General features: G+C 36.9%; 1 protein-coding gene across 4 annotated transcripts in view; it reads right to left on the bottom strand.

Moving 5' to 3' along the window:
* Window positions 1–23,671, bottom strand: part of Scn1a (sodium voltage-gated channel alpha subunit 1) — a 155,132-nt gene extending 131,461 nt beyond the window's left edge. For 2 of the 4 annotated variants that reach the window (XM_058580149.1, XM_058580146.1), the window contains exon 1: window positions 23,264–23,671. The gene's annotated coding sequence lies outside the window, so the exon portion shown is untranslated. The remainder of the gene's footprint in view (window positions 1–23,263) is intronic. The other 2 variants (XM_058580148.1, XM_058580147.1) reach the window with 1 other exon arrangement.
* Window positions 23,672–24,213: the final 542 nt, after the last annotated feature.

The raw sequence follows: 24,213 nt of genomic DNA on the forward strand, positions 1-24,213 counted from the left end.
GCTCTCATTATTTTACAGTAAAGATTTTAGCTGCTCCTAAGCCCTTTGAACAGTAATGTCTTTTCAGGACGTTACTTTTATACTTAAATTAACTTGATTCAGTTTCAGTTGCTCATGGAAACACTTTGGAATTAATTGTTTTATCATTTTATTTTATTTATAATTCATGAATTCTTAATTATTATGTCCATTTTTGTCAATTTTCTCATTGAAACAAATAATAGCCTAATTCTGACTACAGGTCATGAATATAAACGTGACATCATAGGCACACCACAAGAATCAGAGTTATCATCATTTTCTTCTAGTCATTTGTTATTCATCATGCCTCTTTAAATACAAACCTAATTAATTGCCCTCTAATATTAATACATATAAAGGCAACTCACTATTCAATGGGAGGAGTTGATGAATAATGAAAATACATCATTAACAACAAAAACAAACATTAATTAAATCTTCTTTTCTCATTATTTTGGTAGTCATAATTATACCCTAAGACAACTGTTAATGGCTGAATTATGTCTCCGTTAAAATCAGTATTCTGGCTCTCTAATCCTCACTACCATAGAATGTGACTGCATTAAGGAATGAGAGAATTAAGTTAAGTGAGTCCTTTAGGGTAGGTCCCTATCCAATCTGACTGGTGTCCTTATAAGAGGAAATTTGGACCCCAAAAGAGGCATTAGAGATGCAGATGCAAAGAGGAAAGTACATGTGAGGAGACAGTGGGAAGATGGATGGATTTAGCAAGCTGAGAACCATAACTGCTGATGCCTTGGTCTTAGACTTCCTGCCTCTGGAACACTGGGAAATGAATATCTGCGATTTAAACCACACAGTCTATGGTACTCTGTTATGGCAGCCCCAGATGACTAACACAACAACCAAACCTTTTTGACTGGCACATTTCTATCTTGAGTTCAATAGTTCCTCCCAAAGGTATTTTTGAAACAAAAGGTAGAAAAGCTACACATAAAGAATATGTATAATGTTGGTACAAGTTCAAAGGAACACGTGCAACATAATACAGGTGTTTTTTGGAAATAAGTGGTGATCTTTCTCTAAAAAAGACTAACTCATTAAAAAACCATGCATCATTGTTGCCTTAATTTCTGGTAGAGTAAAAAATGAATATGATTTTGATAATAAGAAAATTTTGACATGAACTTAGGACAAAAAGTTAACAGTTGAGGGTATATGGGTCAATTTTCTCATATTTTACAATTATACAGATTCTCAAGAAGGGAGAATATCCATAACCTTGTCTTAAAAAATGTATCCCTAGCAAACCATGTGAAATAATTGGTAATAAAATCATAGATGCATGGCCACTATGATCAATAAGATGATTCAACTGGGGGAAAGAATAGTATTTTCAGAAAATGGTCCTAGGACCCTGGATACCAGCAAGCAAAGGAATGAAGCCAGATCCCTCCTTCATATTATGTACAAAAAGTTGACTCACAATGAACCATAAACCTAAATGTGAACTAAAAATACAAAACTTATAGAAAACTTCGGAGAAAATTTTCAAGACAGGTTAGGCAATAGTTTCTTCTATGTGACATCAAAAGTGCAAGTGAAAAAAATTAGAGTCAAAGATAGGATGCTTCACCAAAATTATAGCCATGGTTGTAGCTACAGGACCAAAGGAAGACCAGGCAGCAGAAGAAACAAGGACTTTTGACTATGTCCAAGAATAAACTAAAAAGTTATAAGAGGAGTAAATTCGCATTTTCCAGAAAAGAGCTACAGTGTCTATAGGTATCTGAGAGAGATGGAGAGCAGATAGCCAGGAGATAAAAAGGAAGACCCTTGGAATGTGAATTCTGAAGGAGTAAACATGTAACAACAAATGTCTTAACACAGACAAAAATGAAAGCTGACCTATTTTGCCAAATGTTGAAACCAAATTCATGTTCATAAACCCATTAAGTCCCAAGTTTTCAATTTTGCAAATATTTCTATGAAGTTGCCATGGGTGCATTAAATTAGGTTGAAAATCATAATCTTGAGATTATACATCCTTTATATATATTTTCATATATGTGGAAATATATGTATTATATCTTTAAATTCTCTCATATACACCTATTTCTTTTCTCAAAAAAAAAATAGACCTCTAAAAACATAACATTTATTTCAAAGAGACTGTAAATGGTCTATTTGTTGCTCATATTAAGGATTTTTGGTTTTGGTTTTGGTGCTAGGTATTGAACCCAGGGGTGCTCCACCATTGAGCCACAGTCCTAGTCCTTTTTAGTTTTTATTTTGAGACAAGATCTAGATAAGGTGATGAGGTTGGCCCTAAATTTGGGAACCTCCCACTTCAGCCTCCCAAGTCACTGGGTTGACAGGAATGCCCTAGTGTACCTGGCTTCAATTTACGTTTTATAGGTGTCCTACATATAGAAGGGTGGGACATAATGGGGTAGTTTTTAAAACATGACTTGTTCAAACACCTGTGAGCACCTCCTGTGTCCTGGCCACAAGAGGAATCTAAATGTTGGTTTCTATATTTACTCTCTTCCTTGCACACACTTCCTTGATTTGGTGATTTTAGAGACATAGTCCTCATCAGGTGCAAGAAAGCCTAACTAGATAGCAAGAGCCAAGTGAGAGGGTGGGAGGTGTTTTTTTTTTTTTTTTTTTTTTTTTTTTTTTTGTTTTGTTTTGTTTTTTTTTAAACTGATAATTTCTATTAATCTAAGCAATAATCTCACCTTTAATTTTCTCTTCTTATTATTTTTTTTTACATCCAATAATGTCTTTAGGACACATTGCATTTTGCATTCTAGGAACTACATAGCATTTTCCAGAGAACTTTAAAGATTGTTCAAAAAAATTTGTGGATATGACTGATTTAATTTATTTGAATCTAGTAATTTGTCAACATTAAAGACAAGACTTAAGTTTATTTGAATATGTCTTTGATTTGCTTCCTAGGAATCCCAGAGGCAATTAGAGCCCAAAGCCCAGCCTTCAGGACACCACAGATCTGAGTGGGCACTGGGATGCTCCCATTTGTTTCCATTCTTCTGCTAAGAGGCTCACTTACAAACAGGTGCAACTACTTGTATCAATGAAGCATCTCATTCTTTGGGAACTTTTTTGTTTCTCTCTTCCCTCTGCTTCAAATGTTCTTTACTCCACCACTCACTACATTAAGGTCTCTACTTAAAAATCACTTTCTTTACCTCTTTTCTTTCTCCATGACCCTCTCATTTTCACTTTCCTTTATCTTGTGCTAATTTTTCTTCAAAGAACTTATGTTTACTGACATTTCTTTACTTATTGATTTCTGTACATTCCATCTAGCTCTTTCACTAAGACTGAAAGCCCCATATGGGCAGGAACTTTGTTTCATCCATCATATTCCAGAAACTAGAATGGGACTCCACGACAGTACACTTTTTTTTATGATGGATAAATGAGCAGATGTGGGGGATCATTCTAAACTGAAGTAGTTTTGAAATTTGGGCACGTAGGAAAACAGATGAGTTACAGCTGGCAGGTACAGATTGCACACATTCTGAGCCCTCACTATCTGGGCTAACTGGTAACTATTATCACACTTCATGGAGACTTCGAGAGCACAGACTCTGCCTGGGTTCAAGTCTGTAGTCTGCCACTCACCTAAATGTGCACTAATGGGCACTTGGTCTCACTGTGCTTTGGTTTCCTCATTGGTAAACTTAACAATAATACCTGCCTGGCAGGATTCAATAATGTGATATTTAGAAAGTATAGCTTATAAAAGTGATTGACATAGAGTGAACAATTGCATGTCTTTTTAAACTAAAACAATGAGTGGGATCTAGGAATGTAGACAAAGGGAAAAATTTGGAAAAGAATAACTTGGGGCAGGGTAGGAAAGTTTTGATTTTTTTTTTCCTGACCCCAATTACACTGAGAATAAATCTCTATCCCACCCCTACCCTAAACCAGTGAGATCTCATTTGAGCTGTAAAATGTGCTTAATTGACTAATCAGAATTTCAAAGGGAAGTGATTACTTCAATGAGCAAAGCCCCATTGACCCTGAGGCTGGCTGAGACAGGCCTTTCACTGCTCAATTTCTTTCTTTTTCCACCTCCTTCCCTGAGATCTTTCTCCCATGCTCCCCTTCCAAGTTTGCTGGGAGAGATCAGGACTTGTGTTCTTGGCAAGTACGGGGTGGTGGGGGGAGGAGTGGGGTTCAGCTTCTCTCACTACCTGAGAGGGAAACAGTACCTTGCAAGGGTCCCCCAGCTAAATTTTGGAGGGACATTTTCTCACACCAAGCTCATATCAACATAGTCTCTCCTCTCTGAAGAACTGTCCCTTCTGTGATGTCCTAGAGTAGCACCAAACAAGCCCTACATCCCTTTCTCATCAGCCATACCCAGGAAAGATGCTCTTGTGTTTTCCCTCACTGACCGCCCTCTAAAGCAAAGAGCTGAAATGTTTCTTACTGCATCCTTCTGTGGATCCCTTAGTTTTTGTTCCCTGTGGTGTGGTGAGTTTTCTTCAGGTTTCCAGTTTGGCCACTTGCCCCTGGTATCTCTGGTTGAGAAGACAGCATGCTGGCCAATATCCCTAGTGCCTTCTTGGATACTGTATGATTAATTAGGGATCCAATTGTGCTTCCCCAACCCCCAAAGATGGAGAAATGCTCCCTGACATATCTTAAAGGAAAATTGCCGTAATAAGTGAGTCTCCAAATAGCAAATTTCCCAGTCAGTGGGAGTCATGTAAGTAGAGACAGACTATTAGTATTGACAGCAAAAACCCATGTGTTATTTTTACCAGTATGAGCACTCTGGATGTACTGGCCCCCTAAATAGATATTTAAAACAACAACAACAAACAACTAGGCAAACAATATGAAGCGAAGAAAGAAAAAAAAAACTACTCAAATTGCACCAAGTTTAATGGAAACTAATTACATTGTCAGGTTCATGTGATATAACCAGCCACTTGTACTCTGTTCTAGTGGTTTATAATGTTACCTCACCCTCTCCACGAAATTGTTTTCCCGTAAATCTCTGTGGCCATCCATTCCTGTCTACACATTATGTTCCTAAAATAGACACCATCTAAAAATCTCTTCAAGGAGCTTTGTGGAGGAAGGCCTAAATTGCAACATTCCTCCTAAGAAGAGAGGAGCAATGCTTAATAGCAATTACGAAAGCAATAGCCACAAAGGGGAATTTTAAAGGAGTTTTTCACCATGGCTGTTCTGCTTCTGAAGTGCCCAGCTAAGGGAAAGAAAAGTGCCAGACGCCTTCCTGGTGAACGTGCGGAAGCTCCCAGTTGCATCACCCTGGCATGCCAGGTATTGCAGCAAATAGGAAAGGTAGCTACCCCTGCTCTGGGCAGGAAGAACTAAAGCAGGAATCACCAACCTCAGCATGGAATTTTCCTATTTCTGTTTGGCATCATTCTCTCGGGACGATTTAGAGTGCTCTCTGGAGAAATATGTTCTGTTACTACACTAGCTCATCAGAAATACCATGTGAACCTGCAAATCCATAGAAAAAGAAGCCACATTTTATAGGTGTGATAGCAACAGCGTTTGGCAATTTGCAAGTTTGTTACTGCACCTCAGAAATATTTAGTCACATGCACATATGGACCAAAACGAATCAGTCTTGACTTAATCATTTCATTGGACACATGAAAAAAGCACCTACCCACCAATCTATATGAACTGATTTGTTAAAAGGAGTGACAACCGCTAGCTAACAACCAGAGAGAACAAAAAGAAACATAAGAGGTGAATGTGACAAAGGGGGAGGGTCTTTAAACACATACCTCAAACAGGTAAGAGAGAGAGGGAATCCACGATAACAAAGGCATTTGAAAAAGCCTCATGTCCACCCAGAAACACTTCTTGTGCTCTTGGAAAAGCGAGACGGCTCACACTGGGAACCAAGCAGCATCTGCAGTATCATTGCTGATTGTGACCTCTGTCTAATTAAAAGTAAGTCAGTCTTTCCTGTTTGTCATTGCACGGAGCAAGGAACTCTTGACCACTTCCCTGAGTTTCTTTCCAAGTGTGGTTCAATAGGAGTTAGGGGGAGAAGTCATTGTCCCCTCCTCCCCCAAGGCATCTCTTCTCAACAGCCCAGCCTCTGCCTGAGGAAGCCGACTACCCCTGCAGTGCTAGGCTCCGGCAGCAGTCCCGACTGCCTTCTTCCTTCCTGTGGAGTTAAAACTGACATTTAAATTTTCTCCATCCTTAGGAACAATATGACCTCTATTCACAGCCAGTTCATCCAGTTCCAAAGCACCAGTAATAGAGGGGGCTTGGAAAGAAGATCTTGAATAGGATGAAGGCAAGCAAAGGCAAGAACTGGCCGGATTCCAAGTTATTTCAGGCCAAAGAATCTCATCTTGTATCAAAATGCTGAACTGCAAAACAAACCTGATTTCAGTTTGTGGAAGGTTGAGAGAGGAGCGGGGGGAGGGGAGCAGAGGGGAGGAGAAGAGAGGGAGGAGGGGGACAATTGGTCCAGATTCACATACAAAAATGGACTTCCTGTTCTGCCCAAACTGTATTTCCATGGGCTCTTTTTTTGAAAGGAATGGAAAGAATGAATTTGCCTAAGATCACAATGAAACAATTAGATGGCTTACCTGATAAAAAGGAAAATTACCCATCTGCAGTGAGGAACAGCATCTCCCAAAGACAAGATGATTATAATGTGCCTTTAGTTGCAATTGTTCCAATTTCTTCTTGCAAAAGGTGACCAAGTATTTACAAGGGCTGCAGTCTCACTGGGGCAGAACAGAACACGCACGCACACACACACACACACGCGCGCGCGCACACACACACACACATACACACACGCACACATACACACATGCATCAGAGACCTCTGCAGTATCCTCTCAGCTTCATCCTCGCCTCACTCTATGGTACCTAATACAAATCAGCAAATAGCTTGTTTAAAAAAAAAAAAAAGTGGAGATGGCACCTTATATTATATTGCCATCTAGTGGCCAACTGTTAAACATGTTCTCACCGCCTGTATTTGTGTGTTCTTTCTCAACCTCTTCTCTCTCTGTTTCCTTCTTTCCCTTCTTGCTCTGTTGATTACTTCCTCTTTTTATTTTTCATTCCGGATTGTTCTATCATACAGCTACCAACTAAAGGTTGGAAAGTTTAAAACTAAATATAGCTATTTTCAAGTTTTAAAATATTTTTATTTGGAAATGTTACTTTTTTCTCATTCTGAACTATTGTTACCTCTGCAAATTATAGAAATCTTGGAAAAAAAAACTATAATTGTCTTTTTATTACACCAGGAGAAAATGGGTGACCCTTTATTGCAGATCTATGGCTTTATATATTTTCCTCATTGTTAATATTGTGATGAAATACAAGAAAGTTCTCTGTTACAGTGAACAGCTCAGAGCGATAAGATATGAGTTTCACCTCAAGTTCAGCACTAATGAGCACATCTTTTGAGCAAGTGACTGACTTCCTCTATGGAAACTTACATTTTTCCCGTCTTCAGGTGTAATTAGTGGTTAGACAAGATTAATTTCTCACTCTATGGTTTGACTCCTTTTGCTCCAATCTGTCTCCATATTTTGTGGAGATGATTTAAAGCTCAATTATAATAAACTGGTTTCATAAACAAATATACTTTTGAATAAAATTAAGAATTATTCATTAATAAAATTACAAAAGCCATGCACATGAGGTTTTTCTACGACAGTGGAGAATCCATGCAAAACTATTTATAACTCAAGGAACCAAGAGCAGAGCTTCCTATGTAACACATTGAACTTTAAAATTGAGTTGGTCTCTCCCATTTGCCTGACAGACTCTAACACCCATTCATCATGTACAAATTCACAATTAACTATGTGTGGGTGGTTGTTTTCCCCTTGCCATCTAATACATTCATTATTGATAACTGTCGTTGTATGTACTCTATCATTTATTAAAAGACATAACCTTCAATATTTAATTTTCTATTATTTACAATAGGTCAGTGAGATAGATACTATCAATATTATCATAATTGTTCCCATTATACAATTGAGAATACAGAAGCTTTATGAAGATCATTGGAATTTATTCAAGACCACACAGCTTGCAAAGCAATAAAACTAAGACCCTTGGTCTAAAAATTCATGTTCTTTATAACAAAACTAAAAATCCACCTTTCTTTCTCTGCTCTAGAATCATAGAAATGTAAATTTTTTTTCTATGCTCACAAAATATTTAATTATGAACATGTGGGTCTATCTCATGGGTCCATGTTCTCATCTGTAAAAGAAAGAAATTGACTAGGATGTTTTTTTTGCTCAAGCTAAAAGATCCTATACTTTCACCAAAACCCATAAAGGTAACATGAACACATTATTTGAAGTGATTTGGTGTCTGGGAAATGATGTTGGTCATTCTCTGTTATGGTCAGGGCAATGTTGAAAGAAAGTAGATTAAAAAAATAGAGAAAACAGGTGACCAACATTTGGCAAATAATTACCGGGAAATTAGAGATGAAAGGGAAAGGGAAAATATTGGAACTAGCAGGAAGGTTTTTTTAACATTATTTTAAAAATTTTAACATTAACATATTCTGTATGAATAATACTTAGGGTTTAGATATATGGATATAAAAAAATAAGAACATCCCTGGAAAAACATGTCAATGTCTTCCAATTGAATATTACAAAGGTCAATATTTGAGCATGTGTTCTTAATAGTTCTACCAACAGTTCTCCTTCTTTGTTCCTTGGAGGTGAACCTGACTCCTTTTATACAGAGAACCACAAGTGACTGGCAGTGGGTGAGGTTAGCCTTGTCTCACCATGTAGACTCAGGGCCAGGTAGGCCATGGTGCTAAGAGAAAGAAGTCACATAGAGAAAGCAGTTGTGACAAAAGACACGAGCCAGAAAATTGGGTTCCCAATGACCTTTCTGTTTCTAACTCCCATTTCATACAAGATCCAAATACCTTCCTATTGAGGGTTCCATGACTGAACCAAATAAAGTCCATTTTTGCTTTTTCAAACCTGTTTCCTGTTACTCTATGGAGGTCTTAACCAGTTCACTCACTGGAAGAAATCTGCAAGAACTGCTTCTGTCAATATTGTTCATATTCTGGGCATCTGACACTTCATTTTTTTTCCTTCTTAAGCACTTGCTATGTGTCAAACATATTCCCAGGTAATAAAGTCACGCCAGTGAACAAACCAGATCGAAACCCTCCTTTTGTGAGTTTACAATGACATCCCTGGCTGACTTCAAGGTGCACACCTCCCTTCTTCCACTGCTACGTCTTTGTTCATAGCCTTCATATCTCAAAAGACTTTTCACCCATTTCTACACCCATGGCAAAATTCACCAATCCTTTAAATGGCTAAGTCAGATATCCCTTCTGCTCTAATGTCCTTTCAATTTTCTCAGTAGATAGAATCTTTTTTCTTTTGTTAGTTATGAAACAACTTTATTTTTCCTTTTATGTAATATGGTCATTGGTTGAGTTGAAAGCATTGAGAAGGTCACAGCTTAGTGCTCAGAGAGAGAAGGAATATGGTAACAGAGCTTCTTCTCTATCAGTAGACCCTAGTCATAAAGGAGTGAGGTCCCTCAGGTGGAAAAGGCTGTGCCTGGTCTTTTTTTTTTTTCTGTGAGTTTTAAAATATAATAAAAGGTAATCTTATGTTTTAATTGGAATCGTGAAAGTGTTCAAGGAGAGAAGTATCTCAGCATCAGAAGGCTGAAGAAGTAGTGTGACTAATATCTGGATATTATTTAGAAAATAAAGGCAATTTGTTATCATAAAGCTTTTTTTTTTCCTGATGTTCATCTCTTGGAGTTCTAGATCATTTATTCAGATGCCCTATAAAAAGAGAATTTGTTAATCACTTTCAAGGCTGTCAAGAAGGGAATTATCCTGATCACTGGCTAAAATTTTCCAAAGTCATGGCCAAATCGTATTTTGGGTTCTGGATTTCTTTGTTCAGAGTTATGAATTAAATTTCAATTTTAAGGCAGAAAATCATTCTTGATTTCTCTATAATTTTTTTCTTAAATCTATACTTTCTGTGTGACACAAAACCAGGTCTTCTCCCGTCTAATGGAAAGGGATAGGATACTGGTGGATAAGAGGAGAACTTGGAGGTGTCTCAGAGGAGATGTTGTTCATGCCACACAAGCTCCGATGGTAGCAGGTCTCTGACAGAGTGGTATATGATTCCAACATAGAGCCATATGGTATGATTCCAAATCCACAGGACCATTGTGTAATTATCTAAATTCAAATCCTGGCCTTATCCCTTTGTAATTGGAAAGTGAAACCTTGTTAAAGCCCAGGACCAGTAATGATTCTACAGTTACAATAATTTACTATTTCCAAACTTTTTCTTTGTATATATAACTTTTCCAGTATTTTATTTTGTAAATGGGGCATTCTGCAAATATATACTCCCAGCCTCTTGCACTCACTCAAGCATTTACTAACAATGACTCTAGAAAACCCTAAATCAAAATAGAACACAGTTCATACTCAAAAATAATGAACTATGTATTTATTTTGAGTTTAATTTGTCCTTTTAAAAATGAGCCAAAAATATATGCAAAATTTGCCTACAGAAAGTGTAATGAAGAGCCCTCTTTTAGGACTAAAGTCAATTTGGTTTTCAGGAAGTTTAATCTTATAATTTCTTGAGAATAAAAAATGGCTTCCTTGTTTCAAAATATTTTATAGGTATTAATGTCATCGTTTAAAACAGTAACCCATATATCTCATAGATGAAAAATGAAAGTCAAATAATCAGTCAGTTTTTCAAGTATAATATGAAAATATTAGAGGAATCCCTTTCCCACAACTGGATTTTACTATATCAAAGTCATTATAGGTCTGTGATTCTTGATTCATAGATCATGGTTTCTAAAATCACTTATAATAAACCTAAATAATAAAAATTACTTTTCTTACTGGTTTGATTCCAAATATTTTTCAAGTATTTATAGAATGTGTTTGTGGGCACACAAAGAACTGTTTAAAATTTTATGAAAAGTTTCCACACAATCACTGAAATTACTCCCAATTCTCTTCTCTTTCTGGAAGAGGAGGAGAAAGAATAGTTCTGGCTTTTCTTACCTCAGCACAAACCAGAAATTTAAAGTGAAAGAGAAAGGAGGGAGATTGTGGGATCATGACGGAGAGCATCGGATTCCCCAGTCAAAGGCCTGGAAGGCCAGCATTCACTTATGAGTCTACAGATGATCATTTCCAAGTACGCAGTTACTCCTTGTTGGAAGATTCACTGTAATTTCCTTTAAGTGGCTTAGACAGCCACTAGTGTTGGAAAGAAAATATGGTACTCCCAAACCAAAGAAATAGATTTTATGAACAAGACAGAATAATACATGAGCTTGATTGTTCAAAGAGGAATTAAATGTATGAATGTAAAACATCTGATGAGATCAGTTTTGCAAAGTAAGTTTCAAATGTGCATTCAATTACAAAATTTCTTTTTTTTTCACTTCACAGAATAGTATCATTTCTTTATTATAGCACTCTCTAAACAGCATTTTTTTTAAAAAAAAACTAACTTTAGTGTTATGTATTTTTAAAAATTTTAAACATATTATTATTTGAGAACCTGGTTTATTTCAGCAAGTGTGTAAGGGTACATTATTACTATTTACTGAAAATGATGCAAAAATATCATTTTTTTTTCCCTAAGAACATGCTGTTTGCCTTATCCTAAATAAGCCAGGAGCCTTCACACATTCACAACTTTGCTTTTTTCATTTCCTCTGCTTGGAGGATTCTTTCATCTTTGGCTACATTCGCATCTACTCTTTAACTGCCTAACAATGTGTTTGAAAGCATGTTTGTGTCCTACAATGTGTTTGAAGGCATGAACAGAAATAGTTTAGAAGTCTACCATTTTTATCTCCCAAACATAGTCCAGTCTAGGTAGTTGAATCAAGGTTGTTAAACTGCTTTATGGAGATGATTTTGCCAATCACTGAGGAATTACGGAGCCAAAAAAATTCTCAGAGTCCATCCAGACAAGCATTCTTATTTTGGATAGGAGAAAACTGACGTCAAGAGAGGTGATATGGATTGTCCAAGGTCACATAGATAGTTATGTATCACAAAAGTCCATTCAAGTTTTTTCCACAGTTTAACTATGAAGGAAATTAATATTGAGTAGGTGCATCAGCACATAAGAAGCAAAATGGAAGTGAGTGGAGTATTTCTGGATACACCACAATTGATTTTCACTCATGTTTTGACAGAGAGATGAATGGGATGGAGGTTACGATCGCAGTTACTGTTTAAAAAGGTGATGGACTAACCAACATTGGTCTTAGCAAAGAATAAAGACAGCAAACATCCTTTAGTCTTTCCCACATACTGCTCTTTTTCTTTTTCAACTTCCCAGAAGTTTATTTTGAGTTTACCCTCTGGTTCATGTGGCAATGGGAAACCACCTCTGTATCTGAAAAGTCTTAGAAAGGGTTTTGATTGATGTCAACATGTCTTGGCTGGATGTTTTTCTCTCACTGATTTTTTTAAAGCCATATTTATTTTGAAACTTATTAATAGACTCTCTGGGTGAATTTAGACACATGCTATTAAATATTAACCACAAAGTTCCCAAACTCAAAAACAGGAACACCAGATTGGAGAGTAAAACATTAACAGCCTTTAAGCAAGCCGAAAGAGAGCCCAAGGAAATGGGAAGTAAGTGGTCTTGCTCTATAATTTCACTGAAAAGCTAAAACACATCCTAAAAACATATTTGTTTCTTTAGGCTAATAAACTATATTCAAATAAGAAGTAAAACATAATGTTTCAGATGTTTGAGGGCTTTTTTGTTGTTGACATCATCATCATTATTATTATTTTGGGTACTGCAGATTGAACCCAGGACTCTTATCACTCAGCTATATCTCCAGTCCTTTGTATTTTTTATTTTGAGACAGAGTACAGCTAAATTGCTGAGGCTGGCCTCAAACTTGTGATCCTCTTGCGTCAGTGTCCCAAGTCCCTGGGATTATAGTTGTACACCACTGTGCCTAGCTGGCTTTAAACCTCTCCTTTAAATAGACCAAGGCTTTGTAAAGCTTTGGCTCCTGAGACAAGATCAAGGTACATTACAATATTTAAATCACTATGTTCAGATTTATTGCCACAGGAGGATAAAGACACAAAATAAATATTAATGTAAATAAATAAAATGTATGAACAATTTTAAAGAGCTAGGTTACTATGCTAGGTTCCATTCTGTGCTTATTTGTACTGTTTCCTATGTTCTTAAGTCAGGTAAACACAATGTTGGGCTCTCATTGAGTAGCTTCCCCCTTTGCAAAAGTGAATTAACCAAAGCTATTACTAAGAAAAATATGCTTGATTACTATCAGTCCAAATACCAATGTGCCATTTTAATATATCTTTAAGGCAACCATATAAGTTGCCTACATATTCAAGAGGTTTAATTATATTTTTTTATTGTAGAAGATTTTCTTGACACTAAAGGAAATTGCTAATATTTATGAAGACAACTCTTTATTTACAGAAAAAAACTGAACTTTGCAATAACTTAGCATAAGCAAATATGTGGTTTCTGTTCCCCTAAAGGATTCTTGCCAACATCTTTTTCTTTTCATGTCTAAAGGAACAATCTATTATGTATTTATGTGTTATTAGAATTAGGTATTACAACATTTCTCAAGGAAATAACAGCTGTCACACTTCCCTATGCAGTTCCAGGGTTCATCAATTAATTTGCACACAGATGCAATCATATTTGATTACATATCTTCTTCTCTCTCCCCCTGAAAAAAGCAAAATTCTACCCTAAGCAAAAAAAGGGCAGAAGTCATTAAGCCCCACTGCAGCGATGCAAATTTTTTAGAAGAGAATTGCAAGTGAAAGATGCATGAAAGGTCAGGTCATAATTGCATTTAATCCAGCCTTCCTGAAATGTCTTGGAAATTTTAGGACTCCTGAACTGAATTTCTAGTTCTGGAATTGTTCTTGTTCATATCCTATAGGGGAACACCAAAATGTCCTTTGCCCACCTGGGACTCCCTGGAGCTCTGGTTGAGACCAAGTGCTGGGCAGCCTATGTGCAAACTCCCATACTTGTTCTGCTGCAGTCAAATGAAAGGTGAAGAGATTTCTTTGGTTAGTATAGAACAGTGAAACAACAGAGCCACATTCTCTATTATTTTCCTTACTGGATAAGGAAACTCAGAGACTGACATATTTGTTTCCTTGTTCCACTGAGTGATTTTTGAAAGGTCTCTTTTTAGTTCTGGTTGCTATCATTACATGAAAGTAACCTGCATTCCTCCTCTCTCTGGGGAAGAGTAGGCTGAATAAAGCAAGAAAGTACTCCTAGGTCTTCATCACTTTAATTACCACATAGGGGATGTGGACATTTACATTTCCACTTCCCCTTTTCTGAAGCTAAGCAAATATAGTATTTGGATTTTTCCCCTTGAAAAAAGCAAAATTCTACCCTAGGCAAAAAAAAAAAAAAAAATCATTCCATGATTTCAGCAATGACACTGGGTGATCATTTACCTTAATTCACATGGGTTGCTGTTTCTTAGTGTGAGTGTGTGTGTGTGTGTGTGTGTGTGACCCCAGTTCAAAGGTGCATATGTTATGCACACACAGAGCTGTTTGTTAATGTTCTCTCCTTATCCCACCCCTCTCCACTCTACTTTGCAGGACTGTGAAACCTTTGTGCCTGTCTCATCTGTCTGGAGTCTCCTCTCTAAGCCATTACAACCAGAGCTCGAAATATCTATTGCTTTAAAATTATGCTTGTGATTCAGTAAACTTCCTGGAAGGAAATAACACGCTAAACTGAAAAAGGATTAAATGAAAATAATTTAGAGAAGAAACTATTTACCAAGAATGTTAAGATAGTTAATAAAGTACTCAAGAATTATCAATAGAGAGGGCCAAGGTTAGTTGGATGGAGTGACACACATCTGATGCCTGTACACTTCTGCAGGCTGAGGTAGAAAGATCACACGTTCAAGACCAATCATAGCAACTTATTGAGACCCTGGCCAAAAAATTTAAAATAAATAAATGAATAAATAAAATTGGGGAGTGGTGACATCAGAGCCCCCCCCCCGCCCCCCCAAAAAGAAAGCTGGACTTTGAAAGACTCTAGTAGATGATTTAATCAAAGGGATATAGCTTCTTTTTTAGAATAAAAGAAAAATTTGGTGAGGAAGTCTCTCCAGCTTTCTGCTAATGTCTGACTTGGACTGAACCCAAAGAAATTCAAGGGACAAAGCTCCCAGGTTATGCAATCCATGGAAAATAACTTTGAGAGTTTGAGAATCTTTCTTCTCACCCAGCCTTTGTCCCACTTCTAAACTACATCACCGTTTCTACCATTCACTTCACCTGGCCTGCATTTTTGGAGTCTACTGATCTTGCCAGCAGCCCCTCATCCAGGGCTCCCACTCCTGCTGTGCTCTGGGAATGTGGTTTCCTCCACATGTCTGTTGGAAGACCCTGCATAACTCATCATTTTGTTTGGCTCTCTGAAGCCTGTCCTGTGTATGGCCCCTTCATCCACACCCACTGTCTTGTAATCACAGGGAGGGTGACTTGGAAGCCCCACCAGATGTGAAGAGCTGGTGGGAACTGGGGAAAAAAATGTGTCCCACCTTATCTCCCAAAACACTTCTTTCTCTGCTTAAAAAACAAATGTATGCATTAAATACTTTAAAGATATGAACAAAATCTTTATCACAAATGATTCAATTTCATACCTTAACGCTTAGCGCAGTATATAGTAGTATATGTTAGATACTCAGGAACAAATGCTTACATTCAAATATTTCTACTTTCAAATTAATCCTAATGTAATTTAAGAGGAATAGAAATTATGGCTAATATTTATCAAAGATCCAATATATACTTGGAATTTGAAACTTTACAGCAATCTCATGAAATAGATATTATTAATATGATCATTATTTTACAAAAAAGACAACTGAGACTCAGAATAATTGAGTATCTCAGACAAGGTAACAAGGAGATGAAAAAATGTGATTTTGAAACCAACAATCTATCTTCAAAGGAATAATCTTGCTGTAAGGCCATGTTTTCTTGTTTCACATAAAGCTCTCTGTCATATCACATTGTTAAAATGATGGTGGGAAATCTCTGGGATCCTCATTCAAAGGTAAAAACAAAAACACAGGAGAGATGATACAGCTGTTCCTCATTGGCCTGGATTACATCACATTACTTTCACAGATACCATGGAGGAAAGATATTTCTGCATGTGGCCAAGCCAAGGGACTTTTTAGTTGTATGGCAGATCTGCAGCCTTGATGTCTGTTGAATATGCCATGGGGTGGCGTGTGGCAGGGTGGGAGGGTGGCAGATGGCAGGTCTTCCTTCTCACTTGTTTTAGAGTCTTCCATCATCTGCAGCATGTGAAAGAATGTAGCTATGTTTGGAAATACTCTCTCTAGATCAACAAATAAATTAAATGTATGAGGAGCAGAGGAGAGAAGCGTGCCTCAATCTGGTGATGCTTAGGTCTCCAGAAATCTAAATTTGTTAAAAATGAACAAGCTAAAATAGAAGAGCTGCTGATCATGAACATCCAACAATAATTTTGCTTTGGCAAATCTTCATGTAGCAAACATCATGCTCAATGAGGTGTTTTTTTTTTTTTTTTTTTTTTTGTTAATGTTTTTCTTTCCCTCAGCTCATTTTCTAACAGCAAATGCTTTCTGGCTCTACTTCATATTTATGAAGGCATGAACCACACAACAACATAATACTTTCTAAGTTTTAAAGCCTTAATTCCTTCTCAAAATGTGGCAGAGGACCAGCAGCATGGCAATCTCTTGTGTTTGTTGAAAAATGCATAATTCTTGGGCTGCACCCCAGGCCAGTCAAATCAGAATGTGCATTTTAACAAGGACCTATGCACATTGATGTTTGAGAAGCAGGGCTGTAGAATACTGTTGACCTTCATAGCTGACCTGGGCTCTTTAAACCTCCCTGCTTGTCTTACACCCAGAATGTGTAGTTCAGTAACCCTTGCTCTTCTCACCTAACAGGTGCCTAACAGGTTCTAGCCTCTTCTAGTATACCCTGATTCAGACACACCAGGCAAACTCCTAATCTACTCTTTAAGTAGCATTTCATATGTTAATTGACCTGGGTGTCTTTTTAAGTAAAAAACAACTTTCCAATTTCTCTTTCTCTGGGCCCATTTTGCAGAGGCAGTTACTGTTAATTTCCCTTGAATCTTTTCTGAAAATTCCTGTACACATCCAAGCATATGAATAGATATGATTTATTTTTTTCCCAGAAAAGACATTATATGCTATATATGGCTTTATACCTTGTTGGAATTAATAGTGTATTTCTAATCTCTTTCCTATTGCTTAAAGAGTATCTCATCATGTTTGTAGATGAATACACTAAAATTTATTTAATCAGCCCTCAAATGACAAACACATGCTATTTCAAAGAATGCTAGTGTAAACATCACTTTACAAACACATTACTCACTTATGTGAGTTTTTCTCTAAGTGCATTCTCAGGAAATTATTTTGTCTTTTTTTTTTCCTTCTTTTTATTCTACCTTTTAACATGGGGGGATATTGATGACTTTCTTCCAAAAATGTCCTACCATTTATAATACTACAACAATGTCATAAGATTCCTGTTTTCAACACCTTTGCCATCACCCAGAATTACCAAACTGTTTTCTTTGTTAACTCTGAGGTGACATCTACTCCAAGTCTTGATTTTGTCTCCCTGAGTCATTTAATAGGAGAAGCACAGAGAGAGTAATGGAAAAACAAAACCACACTTTAAGAAGGGGAGATATCATGTAGAAATTGATACAAGGTTGAATCTTGGAAGTGGCTAGGGTTTGGGCAAGTGATGGCCAGATTGCACAGGGTCTGGCACCCATGATAAAGAGGGGGAGCTGCAACCATATCCATAAGAAAACCTGGAGAACATGGTGTTGAGAAATTAAAATCAAATATATATATATATATTTTTTATCCACAAGTTTGGAAAGTCTGATCTTTTCAGAGGTTCAAGAAATCCCATAAGATGAGTTCCATTAATTTCATCATTTCGCAACCAAGAAAATAAAAGCTCAAATTCTCCAGATGCCAAATCCACTTTTGTTTGACTATTCTATCAGTCTGGACTGTAATAATGTAGTGTCTCTTCCCTGCTAGGACACAAACTGACGGTAGTAGTGTCTGCTAAATTGAATTTTGTTCTCCTAGAATCCAAGTTAGACACAGTGGACTTGGGTAAGAGAGAGTTGGTCAATTGTCAGGGGACAATGCTTAGTAAATCTAGAGAACAAACCAAAACTGTGTGTGTGTGTGTGTGCGCGTGCGCGCGCGCATGTATGGGTATGTATCATTATTGTGTTCCCTGATACACCAGAAACTATATATCTGAAATCAAAACACTCTTTATATCATTACGATCTTCCTTTCTCCCAGTATTAGAGAATCATAATAATAGTCTAAGGCAATTTCATATGAAAGATTGATATCTATTCTACTTCCCTTGCACCCCCAAATTTCAGATATCCTTTTTCATGTCTTTACTTGATGGATATTAAAAATATCAGAAAAAAATAAATATAATGATACTTTATCAAAGAAATTAGGACCTCCGGGACTATATTGACTAGAAGTGACACGAGTGGACATTCTTGTCTTCTTCCTGATCAGCTTCCCTTGATGAACATTTAAGTTGCTTCCATATCTTGGCTATTCTGATAATACTGAAGTGGACATAAGCATGTAGGCACATGTCTCAAATATCAAGTTAAAATTCAAGCGAATTTAAATTGGTATATACTCTGAAGTGGGTCTGTGGACTCTTATGGGTTCTTCTAGGTTTAGTTCAAACTATTTGTACTATGGAGTCTTATCTGATAGAAAAGTAGATAGATCTGGCATCTGGAAGTTTGTTCTTCATTTTCTTATTGCCAATGATAAAATTAATAGGACCTATGTTATTGGCTTCCTGTGGGTCTCTGACAGGATCGTGTCTATAAAATTACTTAGAAACACAGATATAATCTTTCAAATATTATCTACTTTGTTTTGTTCATTAGAATCATAGCTGTCTATATCCGAGATTAAGTTCCTTAGTTCACACGGATTCCAGAATAACAATTTAAATTTGTAAGACAGCAAACTAAAAGGAATTTCTAACCCTTGGGAAAAACATGTGTGCATATATGTTTGTCTTGTCTGTTTCTCCCAGACATATCAGCTACAGAAAATCTGGACTGAATTGGTGAATTGTTTGAGGTAAGAGCAAGGAACTGTCATTTAGTATGACTTAGAAAAACATGAAAATGAACATAAATTCAACATTCCTCTAGCCATGAGATTTTACATATATAATATGATTCAACTGTCTTCTGTGAAGGGTGAATCATCTTAGATCAAAGGCCCTGGATATTCAGAATTTTTTTCCTATTCAGGGGACTGAGCCCAGCAGAGCTCTACCACTTAGCTACATCCCCAGGCCTTGTTACATGATTTTTTTGTTTGTTTGTTTGTTTGTTTTGGTTTGGTTTTAAATTTTGAGACAAAGTCTTATTAAGTTGCCCGAGCTGGCCTTGAAATTCTGATCTTTATGTCACATTGTTCAGCAATCTTCTAAAGTTTTTAATGTTTGGACATCTATGTTTGGATATAAGAACTGTGGAAATGGATTACTGTGTGTGGTAGAAGAATTTAGAATGATCAGATCTTATAGGGAGGGCATGAAGAGCACAGATAGGTGAGGGAGAAAATAAGTCCTTATTTTTAATGAAATCTATGAAGTCTAAAAGGTGATTATCATAGATAAATCTTTGCTAGAAACCACTGGTGGACGCAATCTGGGTCATTTGGGGAAAAAATGAGGTAGTATACATGAAACCAGGACTCCAGGATATAGAGACTACACAGAGAACTACTCCATGTTCCTGAGACATTGCAGAAGGGTTTTGGCCTTCCACAGACTTTGGGATTAGTAGGTATTTGAGCAAATCAAACCTATATCTTCAGGGTGACAAAGAGGCTCCAACTTATATCTGGGTTATATAACTATATAACAAAGATATATATATATATATATATATATATATATATATATATATATATATATATGTTAAAACTGCTCATATCCAAAAAGAGAACTAATGCATTTGTTGTCCCATCTAGTACACTAGAAATTTTCATAGGAAAGTTAAACTAGGCCAGTGGTACATAAATCAGGAGGGGGACAATTTTGCCTGCAAAAGACAGGTGGCAATTTCTGGAAGTATTTCTTATTGTTGTAACTGGAGATTGTGTCTAGAAACTTGTGGGCCAGGAATGCTGCTCAACACTCTGCTATGCACAAGACAGACCCCACAACAAAAAATTCCAACCCCAAATTTCAACCATGCTGAATTGAGAACCCTGATTTAGCCCCATCAGTTACTCTAAAAATTAAAAAAACAGCATCAAAGAGGGGTAGTGACGCTTGCCAAGTCACACTCAGCAAGCAGAAGAGAGAAGTCCTCTCATGTTTTTACCGTCATACAATATAACTTCTGTTATGATTTGGATGTGAGGTGTCCTCCAAAAACTCATGTTTGAGACAATGCAAGAAGGTTCAGAGGAGAAATGGCTGGGTTATAAGAGTCTTAACCCAATCAGTGAATTAATCCCTGGATTGGGATTAACTGAGTTGTATCTGAAAGCAGGTGGGGTGTGGCTTGGGGAAGTGGAAATTGGGGGTGCGGCTTTGGGGTATACATTTGTATCTGACAAGTGAGTCTCTCTCTCCGCTTTCTGATCATGACGTGAGCTGCTTCCCTCCACCAAACTCTTCCGCCATGATGTTCAGCCTCACCTTGAGTCCTAAGGAATGGAGCTGGCTGTCTAGGTACTAAGACCTCTGAAACTCTGAGCCCTCAAATGAACTTTTCCTCCTCTACAATTTTTCTGGTCAGATCTTTTAGTCACAGGAGTGAAAAAGCTGACTATAACAACTTTTAAGAGATGAAGGTCTAAAATTTAACTCCTGGAAAATAGATATTCTAATCGAAATATTTAAATTTCAGATGTACTAAATAATTGCATAAACCTTTAAGAAAACTGTACTGCTCACATTAGGATATCTGAAAAAAGCAGAGCATTTCATTATATAATGCATGTTTGTGTGCAATAAAACTATTTTCATAATATTTAACGAAATTATTGCCCTGCATGGTGGTTCTCAAACTTTAGTGAGTTTTACAGACAGCTGGAGAACTTCTACAAAAAGAATTTATGAAACCCACTCCAGAGGTTCTGAGCCAGGAAGTATAGAGTGAGGCTTGAGAGTCTGCATTCTTAATTGGTTCCCAGAGAAGGCTAATGTAGCTTATCAGCACACATCAAGGACCACTGCCTAGCACTTGGTTGATACTTAATAACTGTCAACCTGTAGTGTAGGTATGTAAAACTATTATCTCACCAAAGACCTAATCTCACATTAGGATAGAGGAGTGTTTGATCATGCTAATTCAAACAGAATAATGCAATCATAAACGGTAAAAACAAAACTAGTTAAGCCCTCATTTCATTCAAATTCCTCATCTTTAAGCTTCTTACCAGAAAGAAGAATCCTTTTTAACAATAACCAGTGGAATCAACATTAAACAAAAAGTAATTTATAGACACTTAGTACAAACTGTGCTATCCTAAACATATACAAAATCAAAGAAGATAATCATATATAGGTATGTATGCCTCATTTTTAACAGTAAGTTTATATAGTCCAAATGCCAAACAGAGTAGGAACTGATTTGATGGGGCTCTTATGCCAAGCTACATCTATGGGGAAAATGACTATTGACATCAATAATATAAAATCAAGCCCTGAGGGACCATAAATGTCTTTTCAAATTATTTGGGGGAAACATGTACATGCTTAATCAATTAAATATAGTTTAAAACAGTATATTTTCATCAAATAATCAATATGCTACTGTTCATGGTTAAAGAGTGAAAATTACTCTTAAGGAAATTCAATTCAGTAGTACTCATTTATATTCCTTTAACTTAAAACAAAAACTCCAAGAAATTTTATAAACTACCTGTTTACCTATAGAGTATTGCACAATTAACCTGCCTGGTGCTAGTCTTCATTTAGAGACATCCAAGCAAATGACTGATTAGTCAACTTTCCATTTAGCTCTTTGAGGTCATGTAGACAGTTCCGACAGCCTTTTTTTTTTTTTTCTAACTCGAGGCATCATGTCTAAAGTACTGAATTTCACCTGCCAAGGGCACCCAGAAGCCAAATGCTTTCAAGTGTGTTACATTTGCCTTCAACTTTTAAAATATCCATCTATCTTTTAAATTAGGTGCCATCTGTTGTATCATCATCTCCGGTTAAATCTTATTAGCATTTCTTGCCAATATCAGCCTGCTACTGAAATCTTACCCTGCTACTTCTCCAGGCATTTCTGCAGCATTCAATAAGATCTTGCTATTTTAACTAATTCCTGTAGCAGCACACCGTGTGAGAGTCTAAAACAGAATCAGTGTTAAACTGTTTCTACTTTTACTCATAGAGTGAATAACTGTTCACTTCTACCCTGGGATTATCCCTCCGACTCTCCTAAACCGAATCCCATTTGAACCAATGCAGTGAACCCAGCATCACACAGTGTTCGCTTTGAATGGCGCTTGTACTGCAGTATTCACCTTGAAATTAAATAGGTAGGGCTTATTATTTGTTGAAGTCACATAACTGCCAGGTTATGCAGGTTCCATTCTTATTTCACCAACAGTCACAATACTTAACACAAATAGAGGCAGACATATAGCTCATTTCCCAGGGAAGCAAATTTGTAGTCAGAGAGAAGGACAACATAACAGCCAAGAACTGCAGTAAATCTCTTGAAGCTAAGAGCCCATCTAATAATGCTGTCCTGCCACACCTCTGATCAAACAGATTGTATGCAGAGATTAAACATCAAAGCAACATTTATTCCTTGATGCTCAGAGATGATGCTTGATAAGCAGATTTTAATTTATGATTTATTTTTTATTTTACTCCTTGATGTCTTAACGCTAGGATTACTGGAAGACTTAGTATGCTTATTCAAGCATGGTAACAGAACTGGAATCTCTTAGTAATTTCTCCCTGCACCTCTCAGCATGGCTGACAGGCATCTGCCAAGACCATAATATAAAAACCACTGAATCATGCAAAAATATTTACCCCCAAAAGATGTAGTAAAAGCTCAGCTTCCTCCAGTCTCCATAGCCCCTGAAGTGTTAATCTGAAGAAACAGTTCCATGAGTTTCCACAGGCCAGCAGTGAGTCTCCTACACTTGACCTAGACAGCCTTACATAACGAAGCGTCGGTGCTGGGGAGCTTGCTGAATGTCATCACCAGCAAGAATAAGAAGTATTGGTAGCAGCAGGCAGGCAGGCAGGCTGGGAGTTTGCATGGAAATCATGAACTCTTTCTTGTCTTTCTCTTTTGAAACGTTTTGGAATGAGAGATAAGAATAGCTCAGAAACTGGTCTCATTTTTGGTATGGGAAGAATGACCAGAAACATAAAAGCTAAATCTTCCAGCAAGTGCCAGACACCTCTTTGGGTGTTTGCAGTAAACCTCACAGGATGAACTGCTGTCTGTAAAGTCCTGTGCCATGACACCTGAAATGAAGGGAATGGCAAAGCAAAATACTAACACAAAGGCTGCTACCGAGAGCTTTTTGTCTACCTTTAACTCATTGTGGTGAGTAGAGGGGACTGTGTATCTGGAATGAGAAGATCTCTGGGGGTGTGAGTTGTTTTGCAGGATGATAACTAAAGTGTTTGTAAAGAGTGTTCATGTTCCTTAAACATCTTTTTGCAAGCAAGATGATAGCATTTTACTCATATATCAAATTCAGAATGTGGTGGGTTAAACCAGTTGTGCTTAATGTATTGCAACTTCTGAAATCTTCATACAAGTAATGAGAAAAACTGGGACCTATCTCTGGTGGTCTGCAGAAAAATATCAGATGTGCTAATTAATTACTTATATTGTCTGTACTGAAAAATGAGATCTGAATATCAGCATCAGATTTTGCATACAATGGATCTTTGTTAGACTTTGAAAACAATTTCTCAGAATGGAGTAAGGGGATAGCTGTGCTTTTGAGATAATCTTTGTTAGA

This window comes from Marmota monax, unplaced genomic scaffold (assembly GCF_021218885.2).
Source record: "Marmota monax isolate L192 unplaced genomic scaffold, Marmota_monax_Labrador192_F-V1.1 WCK01_AAM20220418_F8-fsc00007, whole genome shotgun sequence".
Lineage (NCBI taxonomy): Eukaryota > Metazoa > Chordata > Mammalia > Rodentia > Sciuridae > Marmota > Marmota monax.